We start from the raw sequence: 17,749 nt of genomic DNA on the forward strand, positions 1-17,749 counted from the left end.
GTGTATCTTTGGCTATGTGTATTTTCACCAAAAAAAAAGTTGAGAAGTTAGAGGGTTGACATGTTGTGGGGTTGTTAACCAATATCATCAAACAATATGTGTACTACTGTTTCATGAGAAACTATTTGTTCTGTAAGCTTTCACCTGAAGTACAATTAAAAAATAATAATAAAAATTTTAAAAAAATCAACTGACCATAGATGTATGAGTTTATTTCTGGACTCTCATTTCTATTCCATTGGTCTATATGTCAGTACTTATACCAGTACCAGACTTTTTTGATTACTGTAGCTTTATAGTATATTTTCAAATCAGAAAGTGTGAGCTCTACTTTCTTTTTCAAGATAGATCTGGCTATTTGGGGCCAATTGTCATTCCATACACATTTAAGGATTAGCTTTTCCATTTCTGCAAAGAGAATTGTTGGAATTTTGATGGGGATGGCATTGAATTTATCGATTGCTTTGGGTAGTATTGACAACTTAAGTATATTTATCCTTCCAGTCCATGAACATGGAATATCCTTCCATTTATTTAGGTCTTTTTAAATTTCTTTTAGTAATGTTTTATTGTTTTCAGTGTACAAGTCTTCCGCCTTCCTGGTTAAATTTATTCCTAGGTACTTTATTCTTTTAGATGATATTTTAAATAATTTTTTCCTTAATTTCCTTTTCAGCTTGATCATTGCTGATGCATAGAGACCCAAGTGATTTTTGTGTGTTTACCTTGTGCCCTGATACTTTTCTGAGTTCATGTATTATCTCTAATAGCTTTCTTGTGGACTCTTCGAGGTTTTCTATATATAGGATCATGACATCTGCGAAAGGGGATAGTTTTACTTCCTCCTCCTCATTTGGATATATTTATTTCTTTGTCTTGCCTAATTGCTCTTGCTAGGATTTCCAATACAATACTGAATAGCAGTGGTGAGAGCAGTCATTCTTTTCTAGGTCCTGATCTTATTGAGAAAACTCTCAAACTTTCTCCATTAGGTATGATGTCAGCTGTGGGCTTTTCCTAAACATCCTTTATTATACTGAGTGATTCCCCTTCTGTTCCTATCTTGTTGAGTGTTTTTATTATGAAAGGATATTAGATTTTGTCAAATGCCACTTGATCCTGGTGTATAATCCTTCTAATATGCTTTTGGATTCGTTTGCTAGTATTTTGTTGAGGATTTACCTTTCATTTTTAATATGAAAAATTGGAAATAACCCAAATATCTATCAACAGGTAAATGGATAAATAAATTATAGATATCCATACAATGGAATACTACTGAACAATGCAAAGTAATGTGCTATTGATTATGCCCTCCCTTACAAAAAAGAGAGCATATTATATGGTCCATTTACATAACATTCTCCAAAGGGCAGAATAATCTACAAGGAAGATATTGACATAGCTGAGATCCTGATTTGGACTTTTAGTTTCCAGAACTGTGAGAAAATACATTTCATTTTCTTAAGGCCACCTACTTGTGGTATTTGTGTTACAGCAGCACTAACAAACTATGAAAAGTTTGGAAAAAGAAAAGGGGGGTCACTATACAGTAACTCTAAGCCATATGAAGAAAAATAATCTCTACTAAAGTAACTTTATATTTACCCACAAAATTACCTTTCCTTGAGATTATTTTCCCTTCCTAGTAGGTAGTCTCAAGCATTCCTTGGTTCCTTGACTCGCAGATAATCTTTACATGGAATCTGTTTTCTCCTGTGTGTGCTGTGTCTCTGCATCCATTCTGTTCTTTATATAACACAGAAATGTTTAGGTTTAGGATCCACACTACATTGTTATGATTTTAACTGACTGCTTGGTTACATTACATTATGGAAAGTGATTGTATTACATTCCATTACATTATGGAAAGTGATTTTATTACATTACTTGCATTGCATCACATAGTATTGCATCGCATGGCATCACATCACATCATATCACATCACATCATATCACATCACATCACGTTACATTACATGTAAGGTGTTTACATTACATTTCATTGAATTACAACCACAAGTATAGGGGTTAAGATTCCAACATATATCTAGGGGGAAAACAATTCAATCCATAACAAACCTGAATGACTCTATTTAGCTTTTCTTGTGGAATATTTATCCTGGCAACAAACTCTCTCAACTGCCACCGCTCTAAGGAAAACAGGCTCCTTCTCTGGGAGTGCAGACCACAACAGCTTTAAGATGGCCACACAATGCCTGGGAGGGGGTGGAGCCCTGGCAGAGAGAAAACTAAAGTTTTCCTACCATCTATATGTCAGCTTTTTCTTGATTTAGCATTCACATTGTTGTTGTAACCCTTTGAATGGTTCCCAGAGTTCTGACACAGTTGTTTCTGCCAGTTTCTGATCTACAATGTCAAAAATTATGATTTGAAATATTAATAAAATAGATAAATTTGTAATGACAAAAATCAAGGAAAAAGAGAGAAAGCACAGTAAATGATATTAAGATATGAAAGGGTTATGTAACTACTGGTATAATAGTGCCTGAGAAATAATAATAGAATTACTGTAACAATTTAGTACCAATACATTTGAAATATGACTTACCAAAATTTACTCAAAATAAAAATATTAAGTCTACATAATTTTATGCCCATTAATGAAATTTATTTGATTAGAACACCAAGTTTACTTAATTCTAAAAGTGATTTCTAATCCATTTCAGGAAACCAATAATCTCAGATAATCCCTTCCAGACAGTAGGAAAAGAGGAAGCACTTCTTATAACATCTTATGCTGTCTATAAAAACCAGACTAGAATAATCCAAGAATAAATTATACCCTATTCCCCAATGAAGCATACATAAAAATTTCTAAACATAATTTTACCAAACTAGATTCAGCCATGTATAATAAAAGATACATCAAGTTGTTTTTCCCTAATAAATTCTAGGATAGTTCAACATTGTAAAATCTTGTAAATGTTATTCATTACATGAACAGATGAAACAAGGAAAAAGTAATTATCTTACCAGGAGGAGAAAAAAAAAGCTTTAAATAAAAATTCAACACCTGCTTATATTTAAAATAAAAAAGGAGGAAAAAATCCTACTTATCATGAGAAAGTGTAAATATTAAAAATCGACAACAAACAGTTTAGGTCTACATTGCAGAGAAACTCTTGCCCGTGTAAGCCAATAAACATGTACAAGAATTAGAAAAGCAATTGTCTGTCAATGCTTTTTGATATATTCATGTAATGGAATGCCATAGGGCAGTGGAAGTGGATGAACTAGAGTAACGTGCATCAATAGAGATACATTTTAAAAAGTACTACACAGTGAGGTAAGCAAGTAACGAAAGATTATTTATTGTTAGATCTTATTTTTATCAAGCTCAACATAGAGAAAAACTAGTTTATATGTCTAACAGAAAAGCCTACAACAAGGAACAAAAACAAGGTTCTAGTAAGCACAAAAAATAAGTGCTTGATTCTTCAGTAAGGCAAAGGGATGGGTTAAGAAAGGAGTACACAGGTAGGTGCTGAGGGAATAATAATGTAGGATCCCTGGTGGCATAGTGGTTAAGCGCTATGGCTGCTTAACCAAAGGGTTGGGTTGTCAGTTTGAAACCACCAGCTGCTCCTTGGAAGCCCTATGAGGCAGTTCTACTCTGTCCTCTAGGGCTGCTATGAGTTGGAATCGACTTGATGGCAATGGGTTTTTAGTTCTTAAATTAAATAGTTTATTAAGGTTGATTGTTTCATTATCATCACAAAGATATTATGTATATGTAATATGTTTCATATTTATCATTTATAGATATCAAATACTACACTTTTATATTTTGAAGAAAGTATATTATTTTTGAAATATACTATATTTTAGATTGAATTTCGTTTCCATCATTATTAATTGTGTGCTTACTCTTACTAACTTTTCTGAGTCTCAGTTTCCTCATCAGTGCAATGAAAATATTAATAGTTACTTCATAGGTGTTTTATGAGTTATTTGTAATGGGCTGGTAAATTTTAAAATATTAGTAAAGAGCATACCAAACATATTTGGCCAATGAAGGTAGTGGTGGTGGCTTTTGTATCAATCTCTCATTATTATGACTGTGCCAAGAGGCCTAGGAAAATATTTTAAAATAGAACCCAAATTCTGATTTTTAAGTGCTGGAGAATATCCCCAAATAAATTTTCTTAACTTTTTTTTTTCCTTCTCTCTCTCTTTTTTTTTTTCATTGTGCTTTAAGTGAAAGTTTACAGCTCAAGCTAGTTTCTCATACAAAAACTTATACACACATTGTTATGTGACCCTACTTGCTCTCTGAATAATGTGACAGCACACTTCTCCTTTCCACCCTGGATTTTCCATGTCCATTTAACCAGCTTCTAGCCCTTTCTGCCTTCTCATTTCCTCTCTGGACAAGAGCTACTCATTTAGTCTCATGTATCTATTTGAACTAAGAAGCACACTCTTCACTAGTATCGTTTTATGTCCCATGGTCCAGTCTAATCTTTGTCTGAAGAGTTAGCCTCTGGAATGGTTTTAGTTCTGGGTTGACAGAGATACATACATATATACATATAGCCAACAGAACAGCAACAATAACAAATCTATTGATTTTCTGTGTTTTTTGAGAACCCTGAACAGGATGCTTGTTATATTGTGGAGCATTCTGAACATCAAAAATTGCTTGTTGAGCAAAATCTTATTTGAAATTTACAAGTAACTTAGCCTACATAGGTTCTTATAGCAACCTCAAATTCAAAAGAAAGAAATTATGATGTGAGATGATGTTCAACTTGCTGTTAAGAACTGTTACACAACTTGAAGCTCACTTTCTCTGTGCTTGCCTCTTTGTAGCTAGAGCTCAAAGTAAGGTGAGAAAGTAATTTTATTTATTCTCTCTAAGGAATTGCTAAGGAAACCAAGGAACTTGTGACTGCAACAACCTTGCTTTATGCTTATTTTGGTAAGAGTTTATAATGAACATGAATACACAATTTAAAAAGATGAACGGAGGGGAAATATTCCATTCAAAACAACTTATAATGAAAGTTGTCTTTATTTTAGGAAGTATGGATAAAATACAGATGGGTGCCACTGCTATCCTTTCTTGTTCATCAAAATACTGAAAGTATTATTTTTAATGGATTGGGCCTAAAGAGGAATAAAAGCATTAAAGCATTCTGCTAACGCAGTAGCTCTCAAGCTGTTTAGCAAGAAAGAAAAGACCAAAATGGAGGTCAGAAGAAAGACTATTGAAAGTCAAGTAAGTAAAGCAAAAGGAAGAAATGATGAAGTAAAAGAGCTGAACAGAAGATTTCAAAGGGCAGCTCAAGAAGACAAAGTAAAGTATTATAATGACACGTGCAAAGACATAGAAAACCAAAAGGGAAGAACACACTTGGCATTTCTGAAGCTGAAAGAACTGAAGAAAAAATTCATTACTGCAAAAGCAGTACTTAGAGGCAAAATAAATAAAACTAAAGAATTTGAATCTCAGGAAAATTACCACTACTATGTATTCTTCATTATAACAAAAGCAGTACTAACAGCTAAGAAGCTGAAACAGCTGCCCTTGAATACTGCAGAACCGTTCACAGCAGTGCATTCCACGTGCTACACTTGGAAGCAATGATTGGGCACTAACATTGAATGCAGGGTAAGAATAATTTATAAGAGTTCCAATCTCTTGAAAAGTACCACTGCAATGTATTACCACTATTGGAAAGGCATCGTTTACTGTTCAGAAGCTAGTAAAAAAGGCTGCCAATAACACCTGGAAATAATGAATGGCATAAAGGAGAAAATGGCCACTATGACTGAATGAAGACTGGCAATAGCTTACTCTAGTGTTAAGTACATTCTTATGAGAACGTAGTAACTGGGAAACATAGTGAGGAGGCTTATTTAATGGAAATAAAGGCAAATCTGTCAAAACTTTAGAAAATTCACACATACGGGAAGCATCACCTAAGACAAAGCTCGATCTACACAAAAATGAGGCTCCCACTCAGGACTTTTGAGTTTCATGCTTTTAAAAGGCTCCCACATTGAAGCTACATGCTTTAAAATTGGGCTACCCCCTTTCTAAAGAACTCCAGAGGCATAGAAAGTTAGTGGAATGCCATATGTCCCGCAGGTCTTGAAACGGTTTATAAGTTTCTGCAATTTGCTTGAATTTTTCATTCGTGGATTGTCTTACTAGGATTGTTTTTGCTCTTCAAATGTTCAAGCTTTAATACCATGAATGCTTCTCAGGTATGTCTAAGCACAAAACTCACCAAAAAATAACCGTTCTGCATAGTTTTTAATTACTGTTAATTGTTTATTATAAGAAATGTATGAAAACAAAAGTAATCTATTACGGATATAATTCATAATTTATATCTACAGGCTGAAAGTCTCCCCTAAACTTTAGACTTTGTAACCAAATGAATTCTTGATATCTTTACCTAAATGCTAATAAGTATCGCAAACTTAACATATCCCAAAACTAAGCCCCTAATCTCCCTCTTTAAACCTGATCCTGCCTTAGTCTTCTTTGTCTCAGTAAATAACATGTATTCTAATCTTTCAATTTCTCAGGCTAAAAACCTTGTATTCATCCTTGTCTCATTTCTCTGTCCACCCATACGTGCAGATCATCAACAATTCCTGTCAGCTCTTGTTTTAAAATTTTGACTACTTTTCATCATTTTTTGTCATTATCAATTCTTTTCCAAGATACCATCACCTTTTGCCTGGATGATTGTAATAGCCTCCTAAATGGTTTCCTGGCTTCTACCACTGCCTCCTATAGTCTACTCTCCACATAGAGTCATAATGATGCTGTTAAAATATAAGCGAGTTGATGTCTTCTGCTCAAAATTTCCAATGATTCTAAATTACAATTGAGGCAAAAGCCAATATGCTCTCAATGGTACACGAGCCCTAAACAATCTATACCCCTCTCCCCATTTTCCTCTCTGACCTCATCTCCTACTACTTTCTTCTTGGATCACTCCTGTCCAGTCACTCTGCTTCCCAGTTTTCTTCAAGTAAGCCAGATGTTCTCCTACTTCAGGGCAGTTGCCCTACCTCACCACTGTTCCTGAAGTCACCTTCACATAACCAACTGCATGGCTCACACTTTCATCTCCTGTGTTCTTTGCTCAAGCATAAGCCTCATTGTGAGGCCTTCCCTGTCCACTCTAAAATTACAATACCCCCACTGACTTCATTCCCCTTCTTATTTTTCTCACTAACATTTTCTTCTATTAGCATTTATTATCATCTAACATGCTATTTAATTATTTGTTTATATGTCTTACTTTTTTTTTAACCTAAACTAAAAAGCTTCATGAAGACATTGATTTTTTTTCTGTTTTATTTTGAAATTGTGATCCTGGCTCCTAAAACAATGGTTGGCATATAATAGAAATAATACATATGGATAAATAATAGTTGGATAAAATCATGAAGTATCTAGTGTGCTTTTATTTCTTACTGTTTAAATAAAATGATTTAAGCAATATTTTTGATTGTAAACACTAATGATGTTTGAAGAACAAAAATAATCCTAACAGGACAATCCAGGAATGAAAAATTATATATAAAAATATTCAAAATTATATATATGCATATATATACAGAGAGAGATTTACTTCAAGGAGATAGCTCATGTAATTGTGGGAGTGTCAAGTAGTAAATCTTTAGGTCAGGTGGCAGGATGGAGATCTCTGCTGGCTCAAGTGATTGTGGTGGGCTGGCAATTCCAAAATCTGCAGGCCAGGTGGCAGGTCACCTGCATTATGCAAATGACACAACCTTGTTTGCTGAAAATGAAGAGGACTTGAAGAACTTACTGATGAAGATTAAATACCATAACCTTCAATATGGATTACAAGTCAACATAAAGAAAACAAAAATTCTCACAACTGGACCAATAAGCAACGTCATGATAAATGGAGAAAAAATTGAAGCTGTCAAGGATTTCATTTTACTTGGACCCACAATCAATTCCCGTGGAAGCAGCAGCCAAGAAATCAAACAGTGCATCGCACTGGGCAAATCTGCTGCAAAAGACCTCTTTAAAGTGTTAAAAAGCAAAGATGTCACTTTAAGCACTAAGGTGCTCATGACCCAAGCCAATCACCTCATATGCATGTGAAAGCTGGACACTGAATAAAAAAGACTGAAGAAGAATTGATGCCTTTGAATTATGGTGTTGGTGAATAATATTGAATATACCATGGACTGCCAAAACAACAAACAAGTCTATCCTGGAAGTACAGCCAGAATGCTCCTTAGAAGAAAGGATGATGAGACTTTGTCTCATATACTTTGCACATGTTATCAGGAGGGACCAGTCCCAGGAGAATGACATCATGCTTGGTAGAACCAAGGGTCGTTGAAAAAGAGGAAGATCCTCAATGAGATGAGCTGACACAATGGCTGCAACAATGGGCTAAAGCATAGCAATAATTATGAGGATGGGGCAGGAACAGGCAGTGTTTTGTTCTATTGTACATAGGGTTGCTATGAATCCGAACCAACTCAATGGCACCTAACAACAACCACAAGGTGGCGGGTCAGAGACCTCTGCAGGTTTTTGTCCTAAGATCTTTAGGTCAGGTGACAAGGAGAATGCAGGGTTGAGAGAGAGAGAGAGCAAGCTCTGCCAGAATATCCATTTAGATTCTGGAGTTTCTCCCAAGGAAACTCCCCATTCAACTGATTGGTTGATCACATCAGATGACATAACAGAAAGTGATTGCCTTACGTTACATTACATTACATTGCATTGCATTGCATTGCATTACATTGCATTACATTACATTACACCACACTATATTACATGACATTACATTACTTAATGGAATGGCAACCAGTCTGGTATCCAGCCAAACCACTGAGAATCATAGCATAGCCGTGTTGACACATAAAATTAACCTTCAAGAAGGATTTCTGCACTTCCCCTCAAAACTGAGAGAAAGGATTCTACAGGACACTCGCAAAATGGGTGGGACACTGTGCAGTGGTCTAATTTATGCCTTTATGCCTTGGAAAAGTAAAGGTTAATAAGATGTTAGCAGAAGCATATTTCCACCTCAGAGGGAGGTAGCAGTTTAAATAACTGCAATCCTGATGCAGATGAGCTAAAGGTGGGCTCTGCACATAACAGAAATCCAGCTGGAAACTCCTTGAAGAAACTCTACCCAAGAGGGTCGACTGGGCCCCAACAGAGAGATGGTCAGTGTGGAAGTGCACCACAAAGCAGCCAACAAATGGGGAGTGTATCATTCATCTTAAGGGAACTGCAATAGGAAAGTGTCCCATAAGATAGTGTCAGCTTTAAATATGTTCAAAGCCCAGGGAATGTTACAATCATTCACAAAAATATAGCCAAGTGTTCCTTTGGTGGTGCAAATGATTAACACACTTGGCTGCTACCACTCAGAGATGCCTCAGAAGAAAGACCTGGTGGTCTACTTCCAAATAATCAGCCTCGCAAAATCCTGTGGAGCACAGTTCCACTCTGACACACATAAGGTCTCTGTGGCAATTGGTTTTTAAAGAACTTTCCTGCCCCTTTTCTACCCTCATCTCCTCTCACTAATTTGCCCTGAAGGGACCAGAAACCACTGTCGAGGAGATGCAGATGGACAGGTAATTCATAAGGTGGGGAAAGACAAAACCTGCCATCTGTGCCCTTTTCCAGTGAGGTCTGTGGCAAGATCAGACTGGAATTTACATGAAGCTGGAATCAAGAACGTTAAAGTTCGGTTATTCTATTAATGGATCTATAAATTAAGCAAAATACTTTTAACACCTGAAAAATAACACAATAATCATGGGACTCTCTTGAATTTTATCCAGGGTGGGGGAAAATTAACCCTACAGAGTAAACTTTAAGCAAGTGTGGGAATCAAAAATTAAATTGCTTCTAATTACAACCTATGAGACATATTTCCTCAATGCTATTTTTACATATTCAATGAGAACGTAAACACTATGGCCATACTCAAAATAATGATTTTGATTTAAAATACTTGACTTCCTTGGCATATGAAATGTCATGCCATGAGAAATTTCATATTGGGATTCAGTTACCTTTCTTTTAAAATTTGTCCAATTTTTGCACACCGGAAAATGATTACTCTTAGCAGAATCCTCTTCTTGACCAAGGAGGAAAAATACCTATGCCTCAAATATATTAAAAGCCATTGTGCTAAATGCGTAGGTAGGCTGTAACAACTGTCAGTTGACCTTGGGGAATAGGAGAAATTAACCCACCTATTCAGACCACACTTTAAGAATACCACCAAGTTTAACAAGCGCTGGCTTTCAGTGCTATTGGATAAATTATAACTTGCTACCAAAGCAGCTGAAATTGCTAATGCAAATCTAAGCTTAATAATAGATGTATAGTCTCCAGATTAGGGGACTAGAGCTATGATTTGTTCTGCATTGTTCAGATCACGTAAAGAATACTGAGTTTCATTCACAGTGCTGTATTATAACAAGGATGTAGCCAATCGAAAGCACATGTACAGAAAGTGATCCAAGAAACTACATAATTTGAGGAACATTAAAAAAAAAGACTATATAGAAACATAGCAGTTGTTCTCATTTTTTAAAAAAATCTGTCATAAAGAAGAAAGAGTAAGACGTGTTATAGAAGATAACATTTTAAAAACCAATAAATATATGAAAATTTTCTCAACCTCAATAATCGTCAGGGAAATGCAAATTAAAATCACACCCACCATATTGGGCAAAAATTTGAAATCTGAGAGTACAAATGTTGGGGAGGATGTGGAGCAAAAGGAACTTTTGTACATTGCTGGTGGGAGTGTACATTAGAATAATCACTTTAGAGAATATTTTAACAATTTCAAGTAAAATTAAAGATACATGTATCCTGTAACAGAAAAAATCCACGTCTGGTTATATACCGCAAAAATGAATGCTCTTACACATGGAGACATGTACAAGGATATTTGACAACTTCAGGAAAAAAAAAATATTGTGATATAGTCATAAAAAGACATACTATAAAGCAGCAAAAATGAACACACTGTTACACAATAGGTTTAAATCTTACAAATACAAGCTAGAGTGAAGAAAGAATACATTTGCCGTTTGAATTTCCTTTTTTAACCTTTATTTATTTATTTATTATTGTACTTTAGATGAAGGTTTACAGAACAAAGTAGCTGCTCATTAAACAATTAGTATACATATGGTTTTGTGACATTGATTACCAACCCCATGACATGTCCACTCTCGCTTCTCGACCTTTGGTTCCCTATTACCAGCTTTTCTGTCCCCTCCTCCTTTTTAGTCCTTCCACCTGGGCTGGTGTGCCCCTTTAGTCTCATTTTGTTTTATGGGCCTGTCTAACCTTTGGTTGAAGAGTAAACTACAGGAATGACTTCATTACTGAGCTAAAAGTGTATCCAGGGGTCATAATCTTGGGGTTTCTCCAGTCTCTGTCAGGCCAGTAAGTCTGGTCTCTTTTTGTAAGTTAGAATTTTGTTCTAGATTTTTCTCCAGCTCTGTCCAGGACCTTCTATTGTGATCCCTGTCAGAAGAGTCAGTGGTGGTAGCTGGGCACCATCTGGTTGTGCTGGACTCAGTCTGGTGGAGGCTGTGGTTTTTGTGGCCCATTAGTCCTTTGGACTAATCTTTACCTTGTGTCATTGTTTTTCTTCATTCTCCCTTGCTCCCAAAATGGTGAGACCAGTGGAGTATCTTAGATGGCTGCTCACAAGCTCTTAAGACCTGAGATGCTAATTACCAAAGTAGAATGTAGAACATTTTCTTTATAAACTGTGTTATGCCAATTGAACTAGATGTTCCTTGAGACCATGGTCCCCATAGCCCTCAGTCCAGTAAGTCAGTCCCTCAGAGAGTTTGGATGTGTCTATGGAGCTTCCATGACCTTGCCTTGGACAAGTTGTGCTAGCTTCCCCAGTATTGTGTACTGTCTTACCCTTCATGAAAGTTACCACTTATCTATTGTCTATTTCATGTTTTTCTATCCCTGCCCCTTCTCTCCCTTGTAACCATCAAAGATTGTTTCTTTTTTGTGTGTGTAAACCTTTTCATGAGTTTTTATAGTAGTGGTCTCATACAATATTTGTCCTTTTGTGATTGACTTATTTCACTCAGCATAATGCCCTCCAGATTCATCCATGTTGTGAGATTCTTCTCATATTCATCATTGTTCTTTATTGTTGCGTGGTACTCCATTGTGTGTATGTACCATAGTTTGTTTATCCATTCATCTGTTGATGGACATCTAGAGTGCTTCCATCTTTTTTCTATTGTGAACAATGCTGCAATGAACTTGGTTTGCATACGTCTATTCACGTGATGGCTCTTATTTCTCTAGAATATATTCCTAGAAGTGGGATTGCTGGATCATATGGTATTTCGATTTCTAGCTTTCAAAGGAAGCTACATATTGTTTTCGAAAATTGTTGTACCATTTTGCATTCCCACCAGCAGTGCATGAAAGTTCCAATCTCCCTGCAGCCTCTCCAACATTTATTTTCTGTTTTTGTGACTCATGCCAATAATGCCGGGGTGAAATGGTATCTCATTGTGGTTTTGATTTGCACTTCTCTAATGGCTAGTGATTGCGAACACCTCCTCATGTGCCTCTTAGTCCCTTGAATGTCTTCTTTGGTGAAGTGTCTGTTCATTTCCTTTGCTCATTTTTAAATTAGATTATTTGTCTTTTTGTGGTAGAGTTGTTGGATTTTCCTGTAGATTTTAGAGATTAGACCTTTGTCAAATTTGTCATAGCCAAAATTTTTTTCCCAGTCTAGCTTCTCATTTTACTCTTTTGGTGAAGTCTTTTGATGAACATTAAGTGTTTCATTTTTAGAAGATCCCAGTTATCTAGCTTATCTTTTGGTGTTTGTATGTTTTTAGTCACGGTTTGCATCCTGTTAATGCCCTGTATTAGGGCTGCCAGCATTGATCCTACTTTTTCTTCTATGATCTTTATAGTTTTTAGTTTTATATTTAGGTCTTTGATCCATTTTAAATTAGTTTTTGTATATGGTATGAGGTATGGATCCTGTTTCATTTTTTTTCAGGTGGACATCCAGTTTTGCCAGCACCATTTCTCAAAAAGGCTGTCTTTTCCCCTTTTGATGGACTTCGTGCCTTTTTTGAAGATCAGATGACCATAGGTGGATGGATTTACATCTGGGTTCTCAATTCTGTTCCATTGGTCAACATATATGTCGTTTACCAGTACCAGGCTGTTCTGACTACCCAATTTCAACATTTTTTTACATGTATGGTTCAGTGACATTAATGATGGTATTCATGTTGTACAATCATCACAGCTATACATTTCCCAATATTTCCTTTGCCCTTATCAGAAATTCAGAGCCTTGGTGGCCAGTGGTAGAATACATAGACCCAGAGTTTTAAAAATAATTGTAGTAGCCTTGATGGTTTTGTTCTGAGTCAGTAACGCATTTGTAAGCTACTCTAGCTGTAACCAGTGATCATATCTGAAAGAGAGTTTTCAGACTTCAGGGTGCTGTATTAAATGTGAGACAAAATTCATTAATTATTCATTCAACTAAACAAGTTTATTGGCTCCTAAATAAATTGGATTTGAGATCTTGGCATGTTGCTGTACCTAATTTACTTCATTGGTCCCACCACATCTCAGTCTTCCACAAAATTATTTTCCTACTAATGGATCATTCATCAGAATATAAATAAGCTGTATATTTCTTACCTAAAAAGAAAAAAGAAACTCGCAACCTACATTCCCTCTAGCTATTGCCCTATACTTCACTTCTAAAAGAAATATTTATATATTTACCTATATTTTTCACATCTCGTACCTTCTCTTGAACCCACTGCAATCAATCTTTTACCCCCACACTTTACTGAAGGAGGTCATGTCCCTAATGACTCCACTCCAAGTCAACGGTAAATCCTCAGCTTTTACCCAGCCTATCAACAGCATTGACATAATTGATCACTCCAACTTTCATGAAATATTTTTTTTCAATTGCCTTCCAAAACAGTATCAGTATCTCTAGTCAATATTTGTCAACAAAAACAAAGGAAACACAAACTACCAATATTAATAATTTAAGAGGGAATGTTTCTTCAGATTTTTCAGACACTGAAAAGATAAAATGAAGATATTATGAACAACATTTTATCAATATATTTGAAAATTTGGGGACAAAATGACAAATTTCAATGAAAACACAATTTACTAAAAACAGACAGAGAAATGAAAATTCTATGTAATCCTAAATGTTCTGAAGAAATTGATTCTGTTCTTAAAAATCTTCTCACAAAGAAAAGTTGCCCAAATGGCTTAACTGCAAAATTATTGAGCAAGTAAGGAAGAAATCTTTTGCAAACACGACAGAGACTAAAAAAAGAGGGATCATGTCCCAACTCCTTAAAAGTCAAACATGACCTCTGTGACAAAACCTGACAAAAACATTAGAAGACAAGAAAATTCCAGACCAATTTCTCACATCAAATTAAATTCAAATTTCGTACACAAATGAAGAGTAATTAAATTCAGAAATAAGTAGAAAGAATAATATATCACAATTTTTTCAGCAGTGCAAAAGTGGTTTAAAATTAAAAAATATGTGAATGTAATTCACCATATTTTTACATACTTAAAGAAAACATATTTTATTAAAATTTATATTTAATATATTTAAAGAAAATCATGATATTTTCATGAGTATGCAAAATAATTGTGAGTCTTTTCAATTATCCAGTCCTACATAACTGATGCAAAAGAATATCATTTTAAAAGTAAAAAAAAAAGGCCCTAGAAGGAAAAAAAAGAAAACAATGCTAATACTGTAATACATATATCCAACAAACAACTTACATTCAAAATATATAAATCATTAAGGAAAAAACAGGCACCTCAATAGTAACGTGGGCAAAGCACTTGAACAGGAATTCACTTGACTGATTTCACAATGGCTAATAGAGTTATCAAAATGTTATCAACTTCATTAGACATTAGGGGAAATTCAAAATAAAACCGCAATACAATATGAGTTCCTTTCCACCAGAATGTGGAGTCCCTGGGCAACACAAATGCCCTGGGTAGCAGGACTACTAATCCAAAGGTTAGCAGTTCAAATCCACCTGGAGCCTTGGAAGACAAGACTGGTGATCTTCTGAAAGGTTACAGCCTTAAAAACCCCATAGAGCAGTTCTCTGCATACATGGAGTCACCTTGAGTCAAACTGACTTGAGGAGAACTAACAACAACAAGAGCCACCAGATTAGCTAAAAAGAAAAATAGGATGAGAGCAAATCTATCGCAAAAATACGGAGGAACCAAGACCCTCGTGCACTACCAATGGGAATAACATGGATATAACCACTTAGAAAAACTATTGTCAATAGCTACAAAAGCCTAACTTATCCATACCCTACCAAGAAAACCAAACACACCACTGCTGTCAAGTCTCCATACCCTGTGACCTAGTAGTATCATTCTTACACGTATGCGCCCATGGAAATGTGTCTATAATTCACAAAAAGACGTGCAAAAGAAGTTCCTAGCAGGATTATTCATAATAGCTCAGACTGAAAATGATCCAAATGTCCTTCAACAGTAGAGTGACTAAATGAAGTTATCAATGTTCATATAATGAAATACTAGACAGCAATGAGAATTGACAAACTAAACCATATACAACAGCATGAATCAATTTGAAAAATATAATATTAATCAAAACACTAGGCACAAATGAGTATATTCTGCATAATTTCAGTTATAAAATCTTGAAAAACAAGAAAAAAGTAATCTATGCTGATAGAAGTCAGGATGAAGGGGGCATAAGAGGGGCTTCTGGCATGCTGGTATTATTTTTTTTCTTGATGTGGGCATTGGTTATATGAGTGTAAACATTGTTGTAAAAATTCATTCAGCTGTGCCTTTATGATTTGTGCAATTTTATGTGCCTCTTTGTATTTCAATAATTTTTTTTAAATCATACTATTTCCCAGTATAATCTAATATTCATTGAAAACATGATGCTTATTTTCATAATAGCATTGTATTAGTAGGCCAAAATATATTTAATTAATATCCAAATGTTGGTCATTAAGTGTTTCAACTTTGTTATCATTATAAATACTGCGAATATCTGAGAATATTTTTCAGTGTGGATTTCTGTGTTTATTTCCTTATTTAAAGAAAAATTACAGAAATGGAAATGTTTAGTAAAAAGTTAACAACATTTTTTCAGGTCTTGGAATGAAGTAACAAATTGCCTTCCAGAAAGTTGAAGCTACTGTAAATTGTATCTCTAGGTTATCTTCTGTACCATAATATAAAACCAATGAAGGTGGGATAAATATACAGTTGCCTCCTGCTGTACTTAAGAAATTTTCAAAGATATTTATTTGTTTTAAAGTGTATTGCTTTTGGCAGGAGATTTTTCTGTCATGAGTTTATTCAGGGGAACAGTGCTTGAAAATTTCCACATTATAATTTTCTGTGCAGTCTTTTATGAACAGTATTACAATAGGTTTCCATTCAAGGCAAGGAAAATGTCCATTTCTTCCAATCCTTTGCCATGTTTAGTATCTTATTTTTCTTTCATTAATGTTCCACTTCATGCAGCTGACTTCCTTTCTGTTCACTTTCCCTGCCATACTCATTCGCATTTCCATGATTTTATTAGTTTTGTTCCCTGAAGCTAGATTGCCCTTCTTTCCATTCTCTGCTAATCCGAAGTCCACTCATACTTTGAAGCCCTGTTCATGGTTTGTCATCTTCACAACCATTCTGACTCTTGCCAAATATGAGCCAACTATGCAGTGTACTTGAGTCTAAACCGCTATTATATAATTTTGGAAGCAACAGATTACTAATGTGCCATTTTCCATTTCCTGTGTTCAAATCAAGGACTGTACATAAGTTTTATCTTCTTCACTAGAATGTACATTCTTTTGTAGGAATAAAATGTGTCTTATTTACCCCTACATCCAAAACTCTAATAAGAATATGGCATACCATAGATGCTAAGTAACTCTTTTCTAAGTAATTAACAAATTCTTAAAGACTAATATTTTCACAGGGGGCAGTGGTAGTCCAGTGGTAGGATTTTTGCCTTCCATACGGGAGACCCAGATTCAATAATGGCCAACGCACCTCAAGTGGCGCCACCACCTTCTGTCAGCAGAGGCTTATATGTTGCTATGATGTTGAATAGGTTTTGGAAGTATAAAGCATCTATCACAGTGCCTAGCTTCCAGACTAAGACAGACTAGAAAGAAAGGCCTGGAGATCTACTTCTGAAAATCAGCCGGTGAAAACCCCATGGATCACAATGGTTTGATCCTGTCGTTCATGAGGTTACCATGAATTGGGGCTAACTCAGTGCCAGCTAACAACAACAACAATCTTGTCACATCAGCTACTCACATTTGGGGTATTTTACAGTAAAATAGCAGAAATGAACATTTTAACTTAGGTGAAAATTAACTATGTAATTATACTATTCAGTTTGGGTTATACATAGCAGACACACTGCACAGCAAATACTCTAAGTTGGCTTCTCCAATATGGCAGCCATTAGCCACAGGTGGCTATTGAGCACTTGAAATGTGGATTGCAAGAATTTAGATGTGCTGTCAATGTAAAATAGGCATTATATTTTGAAGCTTTTGAAAGACAAAAATAATGGAAAAATTTCAATAACTTTTATATTGATTGTATGTTAAAATGTTAATAATTTGGATATAACGTGCT

The sequence above is a fragment of the Trichechus manatus genome, unplaced genomic scaffold (assembly GCF_000243295.1).
Source record: "Trichechus manatus latirostris isolate Lorelei unplaced genomic scaffold, TriManLat1.0 scaffold00005, whole genome shotgun sequence".
NCBI classification, from domain to species: Eukaryota; Metazoa; Chordata; class Mammalia; order Sirenia; family Trichechidae; genus Trichechus; species Trichechus manatus.